Source organism: Homalodisca vitripennis, chromosome 2 (assembly GCF_021130785.1).
Source record: "Homalodisca vitripennis isolate AUS2020 chromosome 2, UT_GWSS_2.1, whole genome shotgun sequence".
Lineage (NCBI taxonomy): Eukaryota > Metazoa > Arthropoda > Insecta > Hemiptera > Cicadellidae > Homalodisca > Homalodisca vitripennis.
The window spans coordinates 11,237,092-11,260,599 of NC_060208.1; the positions used below are offsets into that span (position 1 = coordinate 11,237,092).

Below are 23,508 nucleotides of genomic sequence, written 5' to 3' on the forward strand. Positions count from 1 at the left end.
AGGCTGTCAACCAAGGTGATGCGTTCCTCCAACCACTCCCTATCACCAGAACTGGTAAGCTTGGATCTAAGTAGCGACAGCCTCATATGTAGATGGGTAAGCCGGGACAAATACCTAGCCCTCTCTCGGCCAGTAGGCGGCGACTCCAACCAGTCCTCCTGACTATTTTCAAAAGTCTCCAACTTAGCCTCCAAAATAGGCCTCTGCTTCTGGAACGCCAAATCCCTAGGCCAGGTAGTGTCCAGGTCCATGTTATCCCGCAGTTGCTTCCGCATGGACTCGCAGTCGGAACCCGGAGTAAGCCCACGAGCCAACAACTCAAAATGGAGATCCTCCTTCAACAAGAATTCAGGCACCAGAGAGACAGGCATGATAAATAAATAGAAGACACAGACTAACAAGCAACACACTGACTCGAAGTCAACAACTAACAAATCAATAACTAAGGCGACAAGTGAACGCAGTGAAACAACACTCTCAGCAGGGTCCCCAGAATTCCTGCCGTCCACGAAACACAGCAGCGAAACCAAAATACCGCAACAAAACACTACGCCGTACCAGAACAAAACCAGAAAAAAACAACGATGACAAGATATAACAAAAACACACAAGAAACAATAATCCGAAAATAAATAAACAAGTTCACACACTTCCTGTCAATCGGCGAAAAAATAGCACAGCGAGACGGCACAGGCGCAGGAAGTCAACTAACAACTTCAACTCGTGCCTCTCACCACCAGTGGCAAAACAAAAGCCCCGGGCCCGCAGAGGGTAAAAACACGAAACCACGCTCTGCTACCATTTTGTTCCGAGTTAGCGAAAAAGACAGGAGGCCTCGGAAGCGCGCCCCTCCCAAACTCGGAGCAAATCATAAAAAAAACAATCACATGCCACTAGTGGGAAGAGAGACAAAGAGAGACAATTACCTGCCGAAAGTAGTGGAGTTAGCCAGCCATGGGGAAACGGGAGGAGCAGAGAACAGCCAGAACACAGTAGCTTCTCCGAACGTGTCTCCGAACAGTAGCCGGTGCCGGTGCCGGTGAACAGCTGGTCGGTAAACTAGTCAAGGTCAACCAGCTGACCTCGACCAATCAGTCCAACCAGGCAGAAAATCAATACTTGACGGAGTGACTCCCCCACCGACTGACAAGAGTGGCCGAGGTGGGAAAAATAATAGACAAAAATAAATTGTCCAAACTGAGCCCCGGCTCAAATTGTCAATAATTTTAGTTACAGATCTTTAAGGCAACCTGCTGTGAGGAAGATATAAACAACTAGCTGTTTCCCACGGCATCGCACGCTTTTCGTAACATTTGCTCATGTATAAGCATTAAAGTGAATTATATTTCCAATGTCGATGTAGAGTTTGTCTTGTTGCCACGATCAAGAAAATCTGTCAAAAGTGTATGTTTATAGCCATTTTACACGCACATGTGCTTTATTCTAAAGTGGTTTAACACTCAAGCATTAAGTTCAACCATAAATTTATTTTAAAAACAAATATACATTGTAACTTTGCGCCTTCAAATAATGTGTTGCTATTTAATACACGTAACTGTGTCGTAATTGGAATGTATTATGTGCAGGTGCTTAGATAACTTCAAAATTTTGCAGCGCCGCCTGGAGGTGAGTAACATCAATGGGCATAGCATATATTTATACCTTCTACTTGGAAAAATACATATACATACAAATTTTCGTAATGATCGGTCAAATGGCTTACGATTCGATATATATTATATAGTATATATTAATCCACAAGGAATTATAGGCTTTTCAACTTAGAGGTATTATGAAATCAGGTACAAAGAATAGTTGATGATAAGTATTTTGGTTTTGTCAAAGCTTTAACAATACGTTTTGCCAATTTCATAACAGCCTTCATTTAGTAGACTATAATTCCAAAACAAGTGGAAAGAAGAATCCACGGAAACGTCACCTTGAAATCCAAAGACTGTGAAGGTATTTCAATTTTTGTTCCGATAATGTGATACAGCTCTTCCTTTGCGCTGATTAACCATTTTCGTTCATACATTCTTTTGCTTTCGAGCTCAATGTTAAGCCAATTTCAAAATCTACTACAATGTCACCTCAAAACGTCATTAATCAAATTGAGAGTGCCAAATCATTAAAATTCTTGTGCGGTAGTCTTTGGTAGTTTTATGGAAGTACTTGAAATAAATATAAAAGCTTAAAATTCATTTAATGCGGGATTTATTCTTCTAATGCTAAGTATTTACGTTTAATTATGTACGTATCAGACTGGTCGTAGATAAAAAAATACAAATATCAGTCTGGTAAAAGAACGTATTATAGTCCTAACATCTGATAACCTATAAAAGCTGGAATATTCGTCTTATATGTTCAGAAGACATTGATTAGCTGGCGTAATTTGTTTTCTGATGCTCATATGTCCATCTGAGTGGAAAATCCAAATCCAAGTTATAATTTAGTCTTGAACAGTAATTCCGCCTTAACAAGTTGGGATGCACGGGATAAACTATCATGATAACCCTGATAACCCCATTGTATTGAACTTGGAAAGTTCGCTCACGTCATTTAGTCATGAGTGCCTCAGATGTGAACTTCGCCTTGTTAGGAGTTTTGTGGTTCTGTTTGATTGTTCATGTCACCTGTGCCTCTGATCAAAGTGACAGCTCTTTGGGTGAGTACTTTACGTTGAGCTGTGATCTGATGTCTTTAAGGTAGTGCAATCGATTTTGGGCTGAGTAATTAAAAAAAAAATCTACAGTCATAATCTTTCAATGTACCCTTCTTCAGTGCAGAGAAAGAAGAAGAGAAATTTTGGGTCACTGCACGAGGAATTATAGACATATGAAGTAGTCATTTTGGGCTATTTTATAATCAGGCACAATTGAAAACTGCTGATGATAAACATTTCTCATTTTTACAGTAAGTATGAGATATATGAGCTGAGGGATTGACATAATTTTTATTTTGCAGAATACGAGTTTATTTTTCCACTCTGTACAAAATATCACGGGAAAAATATGAATTATATATTTATTACATATAAAAATATATGTTACTCCCTTTGGGAGTATGATATCTAAAATTTGGAGTTATTTAAATGAAGAAAACGTATTTATATAGAATCTGTGTTGATTACACTTGGAATTTATGAAGACCGATTACTTGATGAATTGAGCATAAAAATATTTCTGACGAATTTCTAAGAGAACGAATACAAAACATGAAATAGTACACTGATACTGTATAAACTGCCTGATCTAGGGTTACTCTTCTGTACGATATGCCTTAGTGGCAATAGCCTACAAGTTGTGACTAGCCTAAGTGATCAGCTTGGCTACTGTCAGTTACTAGATATATTACTTAATTCAATCTGTCAATATTACTTAACATAGTACATTTAGTCACGGGTAGTAACCATACCACACCTCATTCGCCCAACGTATTGTTTTCTGAGCCAAAAACAAATTCTGAATTAAGATCGTCCGAAACTCTGAATTTACTAATATTCGAGCCATTTTGTCTTTTTTACGGATTATTTTTACCTACAAGTAGCAACTTATAATTTTTAAAATTTGCGTATAAATTTATAACAAACTGATAAACTTAAAATAAAATTCTAAATATATTATAAATGGGAAAGTAATTTTGTTTTGTTTCGTTTTCATGCGTAAACTACTCAACCAAGTTTACTGATATTTTACAAGATATTCTTACGGTTCCTGGGATGAATATAGGCCTATTATTTCGAAAATCCCTCCGGGCTAGGCCCCACTGGTCTATAAAATAGTGAAAAATCCCATCTTGGTCTCTAAAGTTGTGTAATATAAATTGAATGAGTCTTTTAAATGTAATCAATCATCTGTTCTGTGTAAGCAATGTTTATTATTTTCAATTTGTTTACATTTATAGTAAATAATATTTTTAATAATTAACCATAATTTTTAGATTTCAGCGATTATATAAGTAATCTACCTTAGAAAATGTCCCAAAACTTAAGATGGTCATTTGAAACAGTCGACAATAATTATTCTGGATGAAAGATCGCTGGACTTTGACTTTTTAACTAATATACTAATTTCAGATCAAAATTTTGTAAAATATTTTAAAACTTTTACTATAAATTTAAATACTAATATGAAACCTTTCTTAGTTCTTTTTGACAGAAGTAGACTTTTCTGAGCTGTGTTATATATTTTCTTGATTGGAAGAAAAACTAAATCAACTATGGAACAAAACATACTAAGAAAGAAGTAAATTATAATTACCATTAATGTAAAATTGTTGACGTATTTTCTTAATCGTAGCAACTAGGCAAACTCAAAATTGGGGTCGGAAATATAATTCACACGAACCAGCAGTGGTCATACATGTAGTACAACGCCTACTAAATTGCGTGCAAAGGAGCGGGTAACTGCTAGCAGTGGAGATATAAGACAATGTACTCTAACTTTTACTATACATTTATGACTTATGTAACCTATCTAATTTCTCAGAGCTGTGTATGTATACATGTTTTCTTGATCGGTGAGGGCAAAATCAGCTTGGAATAAAAATACAAAGACCGGAATAAATTTAAAATTACCATAAATACACACTTTTAACATATTTTGTGACAGTGGCAAGAAGGCAAACTCAACATTGGCGTCGGAATATAATTCACACGAACCAGCAGTTTTCATAAAGTAGGTGCAAAACCTGCGAAATTGCGTGCGAAGCTGCGGGTAACTGCTAGTAATGCATATTTCCTAACCCAAAGTCGTGGCCATTAAAAACTTTGTATTAGAATAACACTTAAAGAGGGCTAATTGTATTAAAGTATAGACGAATAATTACTTTTAGATACGTTGCAACAAATGTCACAATATTTAATTTACGAAGGTTGGGCAAAGATTAAAGAAGATTTGCCATTTATTGTTGTTGCCACAAGATTGACTATTGGTAGCTGGTTGCATAACTTATCTCACAGCCTGTTGTTGGGCGCACACTTTTACTAAAACTGCCTCCGTTCCTCTATTCTGTTATCGTTTTCCGTTCCTTATCTTTAAAACAATTATATGCAAGCGAGTTGCTTTTAAAAGTGTGACGTGCACAAAGTTTTTCTACACAGGTACTGATATTATTTTATATTATTCACTGTAAATGTGTTTATTCCACTATGTTTTTTCTCTGGTTTATCAGCTTTGTGAATCGTGTCTCGTTCGCGCCATTTTGTTTACACTGCAGCTACTTACCTATACTACAAGTATATTGTATATATTTGTGTTTAAGCCTATGCAAGCTTAAAATACTAATTGAATGTAAATCTAAACGTATCCAGGGAGCTTGCTTTTTGGTGTGAGGTTAGCCTCTAAGTGGTCAGGGAATAGAGCGAGCGGGCGAGTGCCGAGCAGTGGTGGGGATACTGTGAGAGGACGGCATCACAGCGGCTGAGGGGTATATTACTCCACCCTGCGAGAACTAAAATCGCCCAGTGTATTTCTGTAAGCAGTTTACCTATAGAACTATGCTAAGGACTGAGCCTAATTGTTAAGCCATACCAGCTGATAATGAATTTTGATTGTTCTTGACGACGTCTTAACATGACTTTTTTGGTGTAGGCCCTAATGCTTCTTTGGGTCTCACCTCAAGTTTTCACAAGGCTGGAAAACAAAACCAAGAGTGTGTTCTTTTTCTTTAGATAATGTCCTCTTCGGTTATTTCTTGATCCTTGTATAGCATCACCACCTCTATCAGAAGCATCGTTATCCATGTTCTCTAAAGCTTTCACTAACACTCAGGTATATACAGTAAAGATCAACAGACCAGGTTCGACATACTTTACGGCTGAAAGTACTCGTTTTTGTTTACTTGGAACTAAGTACGAGCATGTTTTCTTGATGTACAGTATCAACTCTTTGCTTGATATATTCTTTTGGGCAAAACATTTGATTAAAATTGTGATAGCACTTTGACACCTTTTGCTTCTTTGGGGAAACAAAATTTTTTATCTTTATAAAACGTAATAATGTATTCGCTGTGTCGGGTTTAAAATTTAGAAAATTAAAATTTGCAAACAGAATAGTGTAAGGCTACTCAACTACAAATTAAATTTCAACAAAACAGCGGCATCGGCCAGGTAAAGTATTATAGAGTTGAATATAATGTTACCTAAATTGATATTACAACTGTTATGGTTTTATACATAATATCTTAGTAAACATTTAGTTTTAAACATTTTTAGCATTACATATCTATGATTAACGACCAATATCCAATACCGTTTAAATTTATATTTTTTTCTGAAGAAAAAACAATTTTTTCAGTAAACAATCACAAATAAATTATTAAAAATTTTTATGATTGGTAATATTTTATAAGGTACAATGCGTGATTTAATGAATGTACGGCCATCAGTTTGGTTTCCAGGACTGCCATCGTCAGAGCGGCTATACAATATGTAAAAGCACACGAATCCCACGCACGCACACACAGAGTAAGGGTTTTCACGACTTTTCCTTTTTTCCAACTCAGGGTATTCCAAAATTAAGTTCTATACTAAAAAGTCAAAATTGATTTCTTACGCTAACCCAGTACAATCTTCTTCACTACACATATCAGATAATAGAAAATTATTAACAATACATAATTCATACCTATATTCCCATATCAAGTAGAACTTTGATGGGGGAAGTATAGCAAATTGCAGTCCTACAATGTGTAGCTTTTGAGGAACATTTTAATGGCTTCATAAGACAAAGAAACATGAAAACTTACTAATTTATACTCTGTAATAGCTTTACCTCAATGCATATCCAACGTCGACTGCGATGAAAGATTGGCCTGTATCGACCTAAAATGTCAAGATCCATGTCCTGGACCCTGCCATGGTAATATCACCTGTGAGATCGTTGACCATGTACCGTACTGTTCCTGCAAACCTGGCTTCTCCGGCAGCCCCTTCACTGGATGACAACGAGGTGGGTAGGAACAATCATATTAGTTTAGTGTTTATCAAAAGCACACATTCCTTTGTTTCAAGTTTGTATTTTAACAATGGAAGGATTTTGAAGGAAACAGGATTTTCCGGACATTTGCAATCGTTCAGTGATACAAAGCAGTAATACTGCGTTTCGAGATCTGCAATCTGATCTCTTCTTCAGGTAAATAACTAACCTAAGACATAATTACAAACTAGGTTAAAATATATAAATCATACCAGAGCGTTGTGACATGCATAAATCAGAAATCACAACCACCATGTAAGTGACCATGCATTCAGTCGTAGGTGGTTGGTCGGCGAAAGCAGTTTAGTTTTAATAATTAGTGTTGTGTTTATGCTTTTTTAATAAGTGCATGTTTTAGAGTCAGTGAAGTTGACACACAACATGGTGGTAGTGATTCCTGACTTACGCGTGTAACAACGGTCCGGTATGGTTTGTTTATTTGAACCTAGTTTGTAATAATTATATGTTGGGTTAATTATTTACCTGAAGAGGAGATCAGATTGGAGATCTCGACACGTAGTATTATTGATTTCTTGTATCACTGAACGATGGAAAATGTCCGGAAAAATCCTGTTTCCTTCAGTACACATTTATAAGTAGTTTTCTTATGATTAAACACATTGATTTGTCTCATTGTTCGTTGAAAGGTTTGAATACCTTGCACAAGAATGTATCAATAAAACACTTCTTAATTCTAAAATGTATTCATGCCTTAGAGAATATTATTTAAACCTGGATGGCTGAAATTGTAAAATAAATTTAAAAAATTGAGGAAGGTAACTCTTATTTGATAACCCAAAGTTGTTCTGAAATTCCTTTCTCAGTATTTGACACCAACGTACGCCATTTCGGCACTAAATGAGATGCTAAGTTTCCTTAAAACATTGGTTTTATACTAAAGAGGTTAACGTTTTCTCATTATCAAACATCCTTTTCAGCTTCACCAGGAAACTGTTCAACAACTGGTATAAAAGTGTACAAGGTGGAGCGTTTCATTAAGGTAAGCCACCCTGAGGTACGTGTGAAAGTCCATCTTTAAAATTAATTAATGGTGATTTTAGAATTTAGTTGAAATCGAATCCTGACAAAAATAAAAAGGTCAACGATTAAAGAATGTCTTATTTTACTAAGCGAAGTTAAGGCTAAGAGGACCAACGGTTTAAAGGTGACTTCCGAACCACCACTAATGGCCGGGCAGGCGGGCTGCCTACAAGGACAGGATCGCTCAGCGGTCACTCATCCAAGCAGCAGCCACGCTCGACGTTGCTTGATTCGGTTATCTTGCGATAACCGCCGTACTCGATACACTGCGCCATTGGCTGAAAATCTTGTTCGCACATATATTTACAATAATTATTATAACAGATCCAAATCTGAAGGTGTGTTGTAATCAACCCCAGTCAGCCAAATGTTGTGCGTGCCAAAATGTAAAGCTGAACAAGACTGCTTTACTGTATTTGGATGGTCTTTCCCGATTTGTATTTCAAGTTGTCTCGTTCTCAATTGTACTGTCTTACCACATTACTCATAATTGTAGTATAGAGCTGCAATAAGTGTGTTAAAATAACATTGTACCTTCTAGGTCATAAACACACTGTATTACGTAGCTTTATAAGTCAGTATCTAATGGAAGATAAAATACTGTATTGGTCAATAGTTGTATTATTCTCTCTGTACAGGTCAACTGGTTTGCTGCGATAGTTCATTGCCAGTCACACGGGTGGAGGTTAGCTACGATAGATTCCAAGGAGGAAAATGACTTGATCAAAGAAGAAATCCGTAAAACAAGTATGGCAATTGCATAAATTAGTAGTTATTGAAAACAATAGGAACCATAAAGTAAAGTCTTAAAAAAAAACTTCCCAGAGTTAAATCTCTCTCCGGCAAATTAATCGCTATAGTCCAATTAGTTTTCCGTTCTGGTATCATTCCTAATTGTAGAAAAGTTTGCTGATTTTATCGTTCAGTGTAATTATTCCATTCGCTACTTTACACAATACATTAAACGTTCTGTAGTCCTCAACAATTGTTATCCAAAAGATAAGAACTTTATAATAAAGTGTTACAATGTTTATTTTCAAAACAAACCTAAATCTTACACCTAGTAATGATGTTAGGATTACAATCAAACAAGTTAATGTTATAAATCAGCTGATTAGAGCAGCTAAAGTTAAAACAGCTAATATTGTGAACGTTGAGTTTAGCCTCTTTTTAGTGCAACATCTGGAGTCTGTGCTGGCACAGACTTGACTCCTGGAATTTGTAGTCATGTACGTCTGAATGGATCCAAAAAATTCAGCTACGAGGATTATGAAGGAGGTCAAATTAATGAGACCATTTGATGAAATTTGACTGTTGGAATAATATGTGTGATCTTACTGTATACAAACATTTTGGATACTTAAAAAAGTTTATATACTAAATTTAGTAAGATCATAAATTAAAAACACTAGTTTTTGTATTACAAAATATTTTTAAAATTTTAGATGACAATATAAGAAATAATCTTAACGACCAATAAGTAATTGCTTGTTTACAGGAATACGAAATAATCGGTTCTGGACTTCCGGTACAAATTATGCCCATGGACATTGGATCTGGATGGTTTCTGGGATGCCCCTGCCAGAGAGTACGGACTGGGAGCCTGGTGAACCTAACAATGCTGGGGATGAACACTGTATCGAGTTCTATGAGAAGAATGGAAACGGCTACATGTGGAATGATAGAGGTTGTTTCGATGAGATATATCCGATATGTGAATCTTTTGAATAGGATCATTATGATAAGTCTGCTTTTTATTTTGGTTAGGAATTACAAAAATATGTTACCTTTCAAACTGGTTTTATTACCTAAATTATTTACAAATTGTCTCCTGAAGATCGCAAAAAATGACGCAATAGACCAACTGTCTAAATAAGCGATTTTGTGTAGTGAAGTCTATTTAAGATGAATATCTATCCCACTTTTGAAGTTGAACTCAGATGAAGCGTGAAATATTAACCACTGGTCAATGAATCCTGCACAGTAGAGTTCTCCACGTTCAACAAAACTCTTAATTGTACATTTGTAAGTATCACTATTTACTTAGTTTATTTCTGGAATAACATTTTATAAATTCACTATTACACTACTTCAAAATAATATTTACATAAAGTCAGATTTGTAATTTATTTTAAAATGTCTAGTATCATTAGAACAAAAAAGACAAACAAAACGTGTTCGTAAGAAAAAGTATCGTAGGCAAAGTTACATTTACAAGTACAACACTTTATTTACATCTTATAAATATATAAATATATCTATATACAATTATTTTACATAATTGATTACACATAAATTTGAACAAATGTACAAAATCCAAGAAGTGGGACGCCTAAAACTCACATTGTATTAAAGGTTTATGTTACTTTTGTATCAATGGTTTTTTTTCGGGGATTAGTCTGTAGTTATAATTCTAGACATTTGGTAAATAAATAAAATTTATGTTGTGTACGAAGAAATGCTCGCAATAAACCAAACCCAATGTGATTTGGCACAAACAAGCTCATATTTCATTGCACAACCAGGTACAACGTGGCAAGTCTGCCCTAGTTCTCTTAAAATAATTGTTTCGAACTTGGTTGTATGAAGGGATTTTTCGGCTAACTTTTAATTTTCAGTAAGTAGTTTCTGCCAAGAACTAGTAAAAAATAATAAACTGTATGGTGATTTTTGTTGATCTTATGCAATATAATTAATTTAAATTTTAGTAGAAGTACTGTTAACTTGGTTCTTGTTTTAGTGTAATGTCGGTTGACTCAATAAACAAGTTTGAATTATTTGAAGATTAAAAAAATTGGGTTACCAACTATTTTTTAGCGTGAACAGAATAGGAAATATTATATGAGTGACACAACACCGGCTGCATAAGCCTAAGAATTAATATTTTTAGTAGCATCTCACGATTTTGATTAATCATGGAAAAAGGATCGAATTGTCAACAATTTTGGCACAAAAAGAGGTCTTGTTATCTTATAGATGTTAAATGTCCGTGTTTCAATTTTAAATGTAACAAAATCATATTACAGTAAATATTAAATTCAGAACCGTTTTAAGTCCCAAGAATTCAGAAAGTCTCGGTTTATGACCTCTTATAAAAAAAGGCTTTTTATCTTAAATAAAATCTTGAGATTTTTCTATTTTGGGATCATCTTCACACAATTTTGAATGATTACATGGTCATAACCACAATAATTAAATAAATACAAAATTTAATTTGTGGAAAGTTTTCTTGCTTCATCCTTTTAAAGCCTCTTGGTTTCTACTGTTACTAGGCTATGAGTTATTTTTTAATTATTGAACACATAGTTTTGCTTCGCTAGAAAACCCCTAATTTGTCGCAATGTATGCTACCCTTTGACGGTCATTACCTGATATATTTTCAATAATTGGCCTTCAAGAAGTAGAAGTTTTTTTTAAGTCTGGTGAACATTTTTTGATTATAAATAACATTGTAATAATTGTATGAATAGAAACTTTGTAGAAATGCGTGAAATTTCTAAAGTACATCTCAAATCCTGCATTTTTATATGTTCGTCCTGCTTATATATTTAGCTTTCTAGGGAACATTTTGAGGTATTTATTTACATGATTATACTAATCCTTTTTAGTATAAGAGGCTTTACTTGCCCTCCCCCTCCCTCTTTAGCACCACATGCCGCAGAGGCTTGAATACATTAAAATTGGGATCTATTCCATTCTTTAGGTGTAAAAATACCTACTACACAAGGTTAAGCAAGCATATGGCGATGACCTCACCAAAGTCAAAGAAATTTACAACAGAGAAGTTGTACATACATTACCAAACATAAGTCAGTTCGATATGGAAACTGTTGTAACGACTGTAGATCGTTACGTATACCAGCTTTCCAACAGAAAAATTACTGTTATCTAAACATGGATCATCTTCTTAAGCCCTTTGGAGAAAAATTAAGACATTTGGTTAATTCTTCTCTGATATCAGGAATTTTTCCAGATAAGCTCAAAATAGCTAAAGTAATTTCTTTTCTTAAAAGGGAGATCCAAATGATCCTGCTTGTTATAGACAAATGTCTCTCCTCACAGTATTATCATAAATATATGAAAGTGAAGTAAAGCCCAAATTAATTTCTTTGTTTACAGAGCTGAATGTACGGCACCAGTTGTTTTAAGGTAGGTAGTGATTTTGTTCAATGTTTCAAAAATATACTTTCATTCAAAAGATTTCTCCTACAGATTTACACTGGAGGTGTTTGGATAGTGGTCTACATACCTAGAAACCTCTATGTTATCTCACAATCAATTCACTTTTTCAGTTCATCCTTGGAGTATCTTCAAACGTGCAGGAGAAAATTTACTCCATGAAGAATAATCTTGATAATGGGCGACTATAACACTACAGGTTTGAAAGTAATGAGTTCTCCTCAACCCATGATTATAATTTTTATTTCAAGGTTTAGAGTTGGTACTTTTTCAAGACACCACTGAAATCAGAATGAGAGCTCATCCTAATAAACTACAATCAAACCAGTTTCTTAAAATTTCTTCGAGGTTGTCCTTATATTGAAATCTGGACCTTTAGTGACAATCTACAACTGGCTGATAAATATCTGGCATTTTTCATACAACTCTGTATACAAGAGAATGCTCAGCGAGAACATATGGGACATTATGTGTGTTGGGTATGTTTGTATATGTGTTATAAATAGTGTTTCCTCCCCTACTAAACTGTCAGGTAAATTGATCTCTTTTCATTTCAAAGTTCTTGTAATTACAAGATAAGAATATGCAACACAACATTATGTGCAACAGGGTTTTCTGAGATTGTACGCAAAATTTCAGATCTATAGCTCATTTCATTCTCAACATGTCCTGTGGACAGATAAACGACAGAGAAGACGTATTTTACATATCCTCGGCAGACAAAAACAAAGTGAAAGGCCTCAGTGACGTTCAACCAATTCCATTGAAAATGCACCATCAAATGACTCAAGTCTATGTAGAAATGAAGTTTCATGGAAGATTTGAAAAGTCTATAAGGCGAGTTCGTTTTTGAGACATCGTGTAGACAGACAACAGACCTCTACATACAGACAGAAATGATATTTTTCCAGGCCCTTGAGTAGACTAATAAATAGGCTAAGTTAACACTAAACCAATGAAAACAAAATGTGTAAATGTATGTTTTCGGTAGTTTCTCACTGCAATCCATTACAAACATACTGTACACATTGGCTGAGCGTTAACAAAGCCGATCACTTGAAGAACTGGAATAATTTCATTTCTGTATGTCTGTCCACACAATATCTGGAGAACAAAGTGATTTATAACTGTGCACGAAGCTTCATTTCCATACGGGCAACTCTGAGTTTTATGATGGTGCATGTCACTGCATGGAATTTGGCTGAGCATTATTGAGTATTTTTAAATTGGTCTTATAGATAACAATGACGGCAATAAGGAAATTGCAGAAAAAATAAATTTGTAATCAAATGGGTTATATTATAATCATATGAAAGTAACATATGTAGCCTAATAAAATGAGCTACGCACTTGAAAGTTTGTATGTAACTTCATCGAACCCTGTTATCAAATCAAATCAAATCAAATCAAATTTCTTTATTGCCAAGACATGGTTAACATGTATAGCATGCGTCAAATGACGTTATTGTAACTAAAATTTTTCCATCCGTTCTACATCAAAATCCGCAATCAAACATACAATTTCACCTTCATTCATTTCCTTTTATTCGCCAATTATCCCACCACCAGCGACGGGGCGACATACCTATTGGCTGGTCTCCCAGTTTTTTGCCAAATACTCGTCGACATTATAAAATGCCTGTGTCGCTAAAAAGCGTTTTAGACGAATTTTGAACGCCTTGGGCGTTGGGGCATTTTTTATTCGGTGTGGCAGCTTGTTGATGAAATGAACTCCTGCTTGTGATGGCAGGCGTTCATAAATCACCGTTCTGTGTTGGCCAATTCGGTAGTTTCCCCTGGCTCTGGTCTCATATGAATGTATGTCTTGGCCACTTGTCTTGACGCATTTTGACATACAATACTGTGTTGTTTCGAAAATGTAGAGACTCGGCAGGGTCAACAGCTGCAAACTTTTGAAAGATTCTCTGCATGACTCTCTGAATTTCAAATGTGCGATTATTCGAATCGCTTGCTTTTGCAATCTGAAGACCCTCATCAACTGATTGTTTGCACAAGCACCCCACAATGCCACTCCGTAGGTAAGGTGGGGGTAAATCAAGCCATAATACGCCGTCATCAGCACCTGAGTGGGGCAATATTTGGCTAGATTCCTCAAAACAAAATTTCTTGAGGATATTTTGGCGCAAACGTGATCAATTTGATTATTCCATGTCAACCCTCGATCAAGGTGTATTCCAAGGAATCTCGAACTATAGACCTCTTCTAGTATGGAGTCTGCCAACATAGTGGCAGGACCACACCGAGAATCCACAGGCCGAAGAGCAAAGTTGATGACATTGGTCTTCGTTGTGTTTGTTTGGAGATTGAGGCTGTTGAAGTGTTGAACGCAATTGTTGACATCAACAAAAGAGCGTTCTTCCAAGAGAGATGTTGATTTTTCACTGAAAAAGAGAGTCGTGTCATCAGCATACTGCACGGCTTTTCCGTGCATTAGTGATGACTCAATGTCATTGACATATAGCAGAAACAGAATTGGGCTAAGAATAGATCCCTGAGGAACCCCATAGTCCAGTCGGATTTTGTTTGAAAGTTGATTTGAGATTTGGACAACTTGAGTTCTGTCGCTTAGAAATGATCTAAGCCACAAGTGTGGCACGCCTCGGATGCCGTGTGTTTCCAAAATGTCGAGCAGATGTTCGTGGTCAACACAATCGAATGCCTTAGATAGGTCGAGAAAGACACCTAAGGTGGCATTTCGATTTTCTATACCCTCAACAACCATTTCAACTAGATTCGCCACAGCGTCGGTAGTTGATTTTCCTTTTCTGAATCCGAATTGGTATTCAGAGAATTGGTTGTTTTGATTTAAAAACTTCAGCATTCTGATCAAAAAAGATTTTTCAAAAATTTTGCCCAAAACTGGCAAAATGGAGACAGGCCGATAATTATTTGTGGAACATGGATCGCCCTTTTTATAAATTGGACTTACTTTCGCGGATTGTAGGAGTGAGGGAAATACTCCTTGTTCAAAAGACAAATTAATTAAATGTGTTAGTGGGCTCAGAATATGTTTGTAACATTTCTTTATGAGCCACATAGACGTCAATTCAATATCGTTCGATTTTTTGGACGGGAGCTGTCTAAAGATTCGATCAAGCTCTTCTTCTAAAACCGGTACCAGTGCCAGTGACGTTACTGGACTATGTATTCGCCTAAGATTCACTTGAGGCTGCAATGGCCGGGGGTTTAGCTCGCAAGCCACAGACGCGAAAAATCTGTTAAACTCGTTCGCCACCTCCCCAGCCTCACATACAAGTTCATCTCCAATTCTAAGTTTGATTTGATCACCCTGTTTTTTGTTATTTTTGATGATGCCCCAAATTGTTTTTGAAACATTTTTTGAAGATATAATTGATTTTGAGACATCCATAGCTTTCGCTGCTTGGATCACTTTCTTATATGTTTTTTTGTATCGATTGAAAAAGAGTTTGAATTCAGCGTTCGAAGTGTTTTTATTGAGTTCGGAGAAAAATTTTAATTTCTCTCTCGACACCAATATACCTTTTGTGATCCAATTGCTGTTTGCCTTTTTTTGACAAACTTTGATTGTTTTCGTAGGACAGCACAAATTTAGATGATAATTTAGGACCTCGTTAAACGTTTGAAACTGCTGTTCTACTGATTGCGTTAAATTTAGAAAGTTCCACGTTTCTTTGGACAGGGAAGTGTTCAGAAGAGCAATGTTTCCAGGCCTCATGTCTCTTACTGTTTTTGTGATTTTGAGCTCCCTTTCGAAGTGTTTTCCACTGATTACAGCCTCTTGGCCACAGTGATCCGAGATTGCTGTGTTGACCACGGACACCGCGACACCTGGAATGTTGGAAATGATGTTGTCTATAGCTGATTGAGTAGTTGCCGTTACTCGCGTTGGAGACTTGACAAGCAACTCAAGGCCAAAAGACCTCAACAAATCCACACATCTTTTGGTGATTGGATTCTGGTTGTCCATTGCGTTTATATTGAAGTCACCCATGAGGATGAAGTCTTTTCTGTGATTGGTCAAGTCTGTAAGTAAGTGTTCAAATTTAGAAAAAAAAATTTCTTCACTTCCACTGGGAGACCTGTAAATTCCAATGACCAACAATGTTGTGTCACTGCCTTGAAGTTTGATACCAACTGCTTCAAAGTCGCGATCAACTTTTCCTTGAATTGAAAAATTGGAAAAGGTGAAATTATTTTTCACAAAAATAGCAACTCCCCCTCCTTTGGAGTGGTGTCGACAGTAAACGTCTGCCAATTTGTAATTTGGAATGTGGCAAAGATGTATGTTTTTGTTGTTGAAACCGTTTTCGGTTACAACAAGTACATCTGTTTTCAAATCTTCACACATGAGTTGAATTTCCTCAAGTTTGTTGGTTGCCGATTGAGAATTTTGGTGAAGCAGTCGTATCGTATTTTGAATGTGAAATTTTGAATTTTTTGTTTGTTTTTCTACACCGGCGGTCACACCACCCCGTCGCTTGAAGGTGCGGTCCCTAAAAAAAGAGAGCGTCCCTTGAGGCCGTCACCGTCCGGAGTACACGGTCCCCTCGCCGCTTCGGCATAGGTGACATGCTGGTGTCTTGGGGGATGCTGAGGGGTGTCGGCTGTCTCCCCGTTGGCAGCCACAGGTGCCGGCACGATAGCAGGAGGGGCGGCGGCCGTCGGAGCAGTGACGTGCGGCGGCCGCGCAGGCTTCCTCGGTCCCGCAGGGGCGGGTCTCAGCTCCAGGAGGCTCCCCACCACCATCTCAGCCATCAGCCGCTTACCCCGCATTGAGAGATGCTGACCGTGCCTCGTGAAATGCTTACGGCCGATTTTATTGAAGTCAATCACTTGAATGTTATAGCGAGCGGCCAGTTCCTCAATATAAGCATTCACGAGCACGGTCTCGTCCTGGATGGGATGGTTTGGTGCCAGGTCATGTCTAATTGGCAAGGTGACTACAGCGAGCTCGGTGTTGGCCGGTCTGGTAGCGATGTGGGCCTCCAGGTGACTGTATATGTTGCGTTGTTTGCCCACTGCTAGATCGTTCGAGCCAGCGATTAACACCTCGTAGTGGGTTCCGGGTCGAGATGGTGTGTGGCCCGAGCTCACGATGTCCAGCAGGCCGGCGCCAGGCATGCACACGTCACCAACAGAGAACGGAGAGCCGGTCATGTCCCCGACAAGTCCCGCGATGTAACGGGCGTGACTGTCACCTCTAATAGTAATGGAGCGGAGGTGGGGGATCGGGGTAAGGGAAGTCTGCAGTTTTTTGCGAGGATTAAAATTGTTGTTTTGAGGATGGTTCGGGCTGGAGAGGTTTGAGTTTTCAGGGATTTCAGGGTATTTCCTTCTTTTTTGTCTATGAGCAGGCCGTTTTTTATTTTTTGCTGAAAACACCTGAGAGTGAGTTTTTTCAGCTGGAGACACTTTCTTTTTTGGTGTCACTTTAATCCATGGCTGTTTAGAATTTTCATCTGCGTCCTTTCTTGCTGTCAACTGTTGATTTAAGTATTGATTTTCCGCCTGAAGAACCTCGATTGTTGTTTTCTGACTGCAAATAATATCAATATTCTCAGCACACCGTGCACACGCGGTTGACTGCAAATCGCACTGCGCACTGAAGTCCCAGGAATCGGGCGCGGGGTCTTTTCGCGTGCTGAGGGACGGCTCTGACTCGCACTGGACGCCGCGGTCCACCGTCGCGGAAGTGCGGGCGGTCCGGTCGACGCGGAGCGTGTTCGAATTATTCACTGGAAATATCTGGTCCGTGAATTCAAGTAGTCGGGAGTCGGATTCGATGGTGTGATCCAACAGTTTTTTAAACTCGCTTTCCAGACGCGTAACCTCTTTTTTAAGCCGGGAAACCTCCGCTACTGGGTCTTCAGGTGTTCCTAAGACTGATGCTACGCTTATTGGTTCCCCAGGGCCAGGTGTGGTGTCGGTCAGTGCGAGGCCAGGGTCGGGCGTGGAGCAGACCGGCGCAGACGGCGTGACAGGTGTCGATGGTGTGGAGGGTGCAGACGTCTTTGCAGCTGAAGCGGGTGGAATGGAGGATGACGAGGCGGCCACAGCACGAGGCTTGGTCAGCGGAGACAAGAGGGAACGCATGGTGACTCCGTGCTCACCAGTGTGTTTTACATTGCACACACTTACTCTTGTTATATCCGCATCGGTTTTTATTGATGCACCGCACTTCTTCCCCAGCAAGCAGCGCCAAGAAATCTCACCATTTCTCAGGGTTCTTAATTGTCTATATTTTACGTTGTTAAATATAATACAGGGGTTTCCAGAGTTAGTTTTCTCGACAGTGAAATTCATCGTTGATAAATAAATAAAATATATAAATATATGGATAAAAATGCAATAAAAGTATAATACAGTAACAATAAAATATGGAAGAAATAACAGTATAAAATGCAAGGATTAAAATTATTAAAATTATTTACAACATTTTCCCGACGCAAAAAAAACTTAAACTCCGTTACCAGGTATTGAACCAGGGACCTTCCCCTTAGAAGATTAATACGCTACCGGTGTTGCCACAGGAGCTGATATCAGTAGTGATTACTGCTTGTTAATGGGTCGCGACGCTCCCAGTCATGTCAAACGTCGACTGTGTGGTTATGTACAAGTCTAACCTTGTTAGTCAGTTGGTTATGTACATCAACAAAATTGCTTACGGATGAGATAAACTGTCCAAGTCACTTTGAGTTCACATTAATGTACATTACTATCACCAATTTGCAGTCAAACACTGTTATCAAGTAATAAAAACAGTTTAAAATTAATTAAAACTGCGGAGCGTCGCTGAGTCTGTGTTTAGATGTAGGGGCAGGCCTACCAACCCATCTTATGGTGGTTATGGTGCACTCCTCCCTTCTTTTAAGTAACAAATGAAATTCATCAAACAAAAACCATCAAATATGCATATTAAGCTAATATTATATAGACTTATTAGAGTTATATTATACAATGTTTGAAGTATTAAAAATTGGTATTGTTGGAAATTGAGAAATTAGAAGACAAAGTTCAGTGAGTAGTTTGAATTTTGTTTCATATTTCCTGTTCTTGACATACATACAAGAGTAAGTAAGTAAAGAGAATTGCCCTTTAAACATTTCATTTAAAAATATAAACTTTGAGGAACTAAATAAGAATAATAGTGACTAAGAAAAATAGGGTTCCACTGGGCTCTATCTTATCAGTGACATGAATCTTTTTCTGGTTTGAATCAGATGGTAAACAAATTTTATCCCAGCATTTTTGTTATTTATTATTATTTTTCCTGTAATCTGATAGGAGTTAACTTTAGAAACTTGTTTTTGGTAATCACTAGATCTGAACTCCCTACGATGTAATTGTAATGTAATGTAATGTAATTGGTGGTTACAATGTAATTAGTGAATAATCATGGTAGGACACGCATAATCTTCGTACTAATGAAGTACTACAATCTTCTCATCAATGTAAAATCAAATTTATGCTTAATACGATCTTGAAACGAATTTCAACTCTAAAAAAAACAGTTTATGATTCCCCCTTTGGTTTTTTTCTAGAGGGGTAATACTACTATAAACAATAATAATACAGGGTAGCCACAAGGATGATATTTAACAAATCGTTATTCTCTTTGATTGTACACAAACTTCTCACATCAACATCGCTTCCATAGATGTGGGTGCAATATTCTGCAGCAGAGCGGACTAGAAAAACTGATTTTCCCACAAAATTTCCAAGTTTTTCCTGGTAATTGTAAGATATTAATCCGAGGCTGATGTCTTAAGGCTGTTAAAATAAATAAGAAGATTATTGTTAGCTGTCATTGAAAGAAAGAAAGAAATACTGCTTTATTGAGGTGAAATTAGGACAATATGGTCCTTTCTTCCATTTAACCTCTTAAACAAAATTAATCTGAATAGTGCAAAATATTGCATTATTCACACATTCACTTTTCCATACACACATTTACGATTCAAAGAGTAGCTCCGCCGTCCGCCACGATCATCCGGTCCAGGTATCTTCGTCTCAGCTCCGCCACAAACCGTTCACGGCTCTCAATTTGTTTGAAAGAATCTGGTAAGGAGTTCCATAATCTACAGGCGGTAACGGTGAAGGATCGGTTATAGGTTGTGGTTCTGTGTATTGGAGTTCTAAGACTTACACAATTAGTGCAACCGAGTTTTTCTTGTACCACTCCCCGCTAAAAACAAAGTTTTCAGATAAATATTTTGGTCAACGCGTATTGTATTAATAATAGAGTACAACAATGACAAAATTCGAATCGATCTTGAATCAGCTAACTTTAGAATTGTTGACTGAATAAAATATGGCGTAACATGATCCCTTCGACGTAAATCAAACGGAAAGCGAATGCAGTCATTTTGTGGTCTTTGCAGTTTAGTGCTAAGGGCACAGTCATTTTATTGATTACAGAGTTGCAGTAGTTAAAGCAGGGAAACACAAGTGATTTGATCAACAAAAGTTTAATGTTAAATGGTAGAATTCCTTGCATTCGTTTCAGTGAGTGCACAGCAGCGAACACCCTGTACAGGTGTACACCACTACATCGGTCCATCCAAGTGTGTTGCCTATGATCAGTCCTAGACTTTTCACCCTTTCAACGTATGGTAAAAGTTTACCGTCTACAGTCCACTGAACGCCCGGTTCCATGTTCCTTATGTTCACATTACAAACTGAACTGAGTGAGTTCATTGCGCAACTTAGATTGCGCATCAGCTGTGTAGCTGAAGTCACATGGTTTTGCGATAAATCGGTAATGTGGACTGGTAAGAGAGTGAATGCCAACGCTATCTCTCGGTTGTCTCTCAAAGCTTGGGGTTATAACCTCACTGATAACACTGGCAGGATCTCACTGTACTTTGATATCGTCCGTAGTAACAAAATGTTATTTACCTGCCAATAACATGATCTACATAACCTCTGGTTGCGGTACACAATTTAACTATTATAAAATTACTGATATTACTTACGTAGATAATATTATTACGATTAATAGTTTTATTACTACAATATAACTATACCGTTGTTTGTAGTTATTGACTATTATTAAAGATATGTAGAAGTAGATACGCCACACCACGGGTTGCTGAGGTTGCATGCAAAATTTTCAAATATATAGCTCATTTCACTCTCGAGATGTCCTGCGGACAGATAGACAGACAGACAATCATACAAAAGAGACGTTGACACAAAAATGACAGTCTACGTATGAAACCTTTCTCGACATATCTTGCTACATGATACATTAATTTTTTGCTCATTACGTTGTGTGTGTGTGAGAAAGGTTTTATATGTAGACTGTAAATTTTGCTTGAAGCTTCATTTCTACAAGAATGAGTTCTACGATTCTTCATTTTTGTGTCAACGCCTCTTTTGCATTATTGTCTGTCTGTCTATCTGTTCGCAGGACATCTCGATATATATATATATATATATATATATATATATATATATATATATATAGTAGCAAATGATTGGTAATTTATCTTACACTGCATTCTTTTCAATTTAAGTTTGTATGCTTAGAGTTGTTAAAGACAGTAAATAGTTTATTATTATTACGAATATTACTCGGGAAACCCTTCTCTCCAAGTTCACCTTTGAAATGATCCCAGGGGTCAATTGTCCCGAGTTAGCGAAACTAGACTTCACCGGAAGTCTCCTCAACCGCAACAGGAGGGCTCGGAAGTGCGCCCCTCCCAAACTCTGAGCAAAGCATAAAAAAAAAACAACATGCCACTAGTGGGAAGAGACACAAAAGTAATTTTGTTTCAAGTTTGTAGCAAAAAAATAAAAAAATATTTAAAGCCGATTTTCGAAGGAGGCGGGGGCTTAGTTGCCTCCACGAATCCGAATTAAAGACGAAATCCTCCCCTACAGATCATGTCACTAAACTAAATAAATACTAGTTTACTTAACACTGGCCCTCCTCCAGATATAATATCTGGCAGCGCTCCATAAAACCCAATCCTCTCAAGTCCAGTAAAAAAGAAGAAGAAAAAGGGTTTCGGATTTCCCCCCCTCTCATTCCCTCACACCCCCTCACTCCTTCACTCCCTCCCTCCCTCCCTCTCTCCTACTCCTCCTCCTCCTCCTCTTTTTACGTGTGCACAGCTTATATACATAACGGCAAAAAGGTCAAACAAGTTTTAACTCGCTACAAAGTTTTATCTTATAAATATCTTGGCTACGTTCGTCGGTGGGAAAAATAATAGACAAAAATATCCAAACTGAGCCCCGGCTAAAACTCCCCCACTAAAAAGAGTGCTACCCCAAACAAAACCTCTCCCCCACTGAAAGAAGAACCAACAAGCTCCGGTACAGGATACGGGAAGTCGAGAACCCTAACAGGAAACGAAGTCCTGAGCAGAAGGCAGACAAAACATGAGCCTCCTGAAATTTTGAGAGGCGCCTCTCTTGGAGAAGGAAGAAAGCAGAAAGAGAGGAAAACGACACTACAGGGAAAACCAGGGGTGATCAGTCCCCGGACACCCCCGCAGCCGCACCAGTATCCAGAGCATGACCAGAGGTGTCACCGCGGAAGGCCTTCAGATGAGAAACGTGGGCCTTCCACCACAACCTCCCCGATACGGGATCAACCAACTCAGCAGTAACTGGGGAGAGAAAGCGAAGAATCCGGTGGGGACCTGCCCACCGATAGCAAAGTTTGGCTGCCCGTTTATCCACGGCCGAACTGACCGGATGGGCCTTACAAAAGACAAGATCCCCCACCTGGAAGGGGTTAGCAATACGTCCCTTATTGAATTTTTCTCCTCGCCCTTTCCCTAGACTGTAGGAGCTTAACCCTGACTGTTTCCCAAGTGTCACTCACGTGGAGTACTAGGCACTGGTAGAAGACTACCCAGACTCCAGAGATTAGACAAGGGATCAGAAGGAGGACGACTAAATATGACCTGAAAAGGCGTGGAATCATGACTCGTGAAGAGCAGAATTGAAGGTTAACTGAAGCCAGCTCAGGTTTTCATATCTTGGCTACGTTCGTCGGCCATCTCGGTGAGCCAGTTCGTTCCAATAAATGGCAAGAAATAAACTAAGTAAATAAAGATATTTAAAAATGTACAATTAAGAGTTTTGTTAAAAATGGAGAACTCTCCTTTGCAGAATTCATTGACCAGTGGTTAATATTTCCCGTTTCATCTGTTTTTAACTTCAAAAGTGGGGTAGAGCTTCATCTTAAATAGACTTTACTAAACAAAATCACTTATTTAGACAGTTGGTCTACTGCGTCCTTTTTTATGATCTTCAGGAGACAATTTGTAATTAATTTAGGTAATAAAACCAG

At 37.8% G+C, this 23,508-nt stretch overlaps 1 long non-coding RNA gene across 1 annotated transcript; it reads left to right on the forward strand.

Annotated features, from left to right (window-relative positions):
* The first annotated feature begins 2,520 nt into the window (after nucleotides 1-2,520).
* LOC124353552 lies at nucleotides 2,521-9,809 on the forward strand. Its single transcript, XR_006921609.1, has 5 exons — nucleotides 2,521-2,665; nucleotides 6,768-6,950; nucleotides 7,916-7,977; nucleotides 8,657-8,765; nucleotides 9,517-9,809. It is a non-coding gene; the product is annotated as an uncharacterized LOC124353552 (long non-coding RNA).
* The last annotated feature ends 13,699 nt before the right edge of the window (nucleotides 9,810-23,508 follow it).